The sequence below is a fragment of the Galeopterus variegatus genome, unplaced genomic scaffold (genome assembly GCF_000696425.1).
Source record: "Galeopterus variegatus unplaced genomic scaffold, G_variegatus-3.0.2 Scaffold13289, whole genome shotgun sequence".
In the NCBI taxonomy this organism is placed as follows: domain Eukaryota; kingdom Metazoa; phylum Chordata; class Mammalia; order Dermoptera; family Cynocephalidae; genus Galeopterus; species Galeopterus variegatus.
In genome coordinates this window covers 25,242-27,096 of record NW_007739400.1, presented here as the reverse complement: position 1 = coordinate 27,096, position 1,855 = coordinate 25,242, and the positions used below count along the sequence as shown (strand labels likewise).

At 49.0% G+C, this 1,855-nt stretch overlaps 1 long non-coding RNA gene across 1 annotated transcript in view; it reads right to left on the bottom strand.

Annotated features, from left to right (window-relative positions):
- Positions 1-367: 367 nt before the first annotated feature.
- Positions 368-1,855, bottom strand: part of LOC103581537 — a 21,589-nt gene continuing 20,101 nt past the window's right edge. The window contains exon 3 of the long non-coding RNA XR_549676.1: positions 368-884. This is a non-coding gene — a long non-coding RNA (uncharacterized LOC103581537). The remainder of the gene's footprint in view (positions 885-1,855) is intronic.

Sequence of the window (1,855 nt, the reverse complement as noted above, 5' to 3'; positions counted from 1 at the left end):
TACCCATCATCTCAAACATTCGTCATTTCTTTGTGTCGGGAACACTTCAAATCCTCTCTATGAGCTATTTGAAATCACGCGACAAATTGTTGTTCTGTAGTCTCTCTCTTATTTTCTGTATTTTATGATGCTTTCGTATGTCGGGGGCCTGGCTGGCCAAGGGAGAGCCTTCCCCTCCCAAGGCCAGCTCATTCCTGGAGACAGCAGACGACTTGCCTGCAATGGGCCCATCCTATGCAAACCAACCAATCAAATAAATTGCTCGGACTTGCCTGCCCTCTCTCTCACCCAATCTTTCCCCCGACCCCCGACCTCCCGTGCCCCTCCCACCCCCGTCCCCCACACACGCCCTACCCACGACAAAGGCCCTGAGACATCGTTTCTCCTTTACTTCTTCTGACTCCCGACTGACCCACGTGCCTCCCCACGTGGCCCCGTGTGGTGCAATGAGCCCCCTCCTTTTGGGAACTGTCCACCAAGCCTCTGTCCTTTGACCAAAACTTGAATCAGGCTCCTGAGTCCAGTCTGAGTAGGCTTGACCTTGGGTTTCCCGCTCTGTCCTAGTAGGATCCAGTTTGAGCAAGAAACCCACCAAATCAGTTCAGTGAAAATCCTCCATCCTGGTCTCTTTTCACCCTGGCTTGCCTTCCGCAAGAATTCTACGGAGTGGGAGTCGGTCTAGCAGAAATCCCCCTTACCCCCGATGTTTCTTTCCTCTTAGCACTTTTTCAGCCACTGACTCCACCGCCGCCACCACCCCCCACCCGGCTTCCTTGGCTGCAAACCTCCACTCGTCCTCGTTGGAGTCGGCCGTTCGGTCCATTCTCTGTTCCGTACTTTAGTGTCATCTGAGACTAAGGGCAAAACTCCTTCCATCTGTGTACCTGTAAGAATATAAAAGAAATTTATCTACTTCCAAAAAACAGTGGTGGGACAGACATTTTGTAAACATGCCCATTCGAAAAGGGATGAATAGACCAGAAGGAAGGAAAAATAGGCTGCAAAAAAAATTCAAAACCCGGGGCCGGCCCGTGGCTCACTCGGGAGAGTGNTCCGCACGAGTGGCGTGTAAGTGCGTTTCTTGTGGGAGGGTGCCTCCCAACAGTGGGGCAACAGGTGAGGCCGGGCGGACCCAATCAGGCCCTCTCTTGAGCCATTCCCTGGACATTCCTCTCCTCGGCGGCCAGAGCTCAGGGCCCCTCAAGTTTCCTTCCCAAAGTCTTGTTTTTCCTCGGCCTCCCTTGGGCACTCCACAAGACCTCAGGGTTTATCCTCCCTCACCCCCACACTGGATCCTCAGAGCCAGATATATTTTGGATTTCAGACTTTTCCAGATTTTAGAAAAATGTACTGTGGACTATGAAACACCCCCGCAGGGCCCACAGCTGCACCCTAGAATCAAACGTTAGTACTTCTGCATCACATTATGTGAATATTTGCAAGAAGCAGGAAAAATATTCATTAATGCCCACTCTCAGTTGAGGTTATATTCTGCTGACAAGTCATGAGAAGAAATCGTTTTCAGGAATGAGGGATCTCAGACTAGGGGTGTGGACNGGTCACATAAAATTATTACCAACTGTATGTTTTTAATTTTCTGTATTCCTCTCTCTCCCCCCATTTTACCAAATTTAGTTTTCTTAATCGACATGTAACGTTGTGATATTTGGGTACATGCATACAACGTGCACCCATCGAATCAGGGTAATGGGCATACCCATCATCTCAAACATTCGTCATTTCTTTGTGTCGGGAACACTTCAGATCCTCTCTATGAGCTATCTGAAATCACGTGACAAATTGTTGTTCTGTAGTCTCTCTCTTATTTTCTGTATTTTATGATGCTTTCGTATGT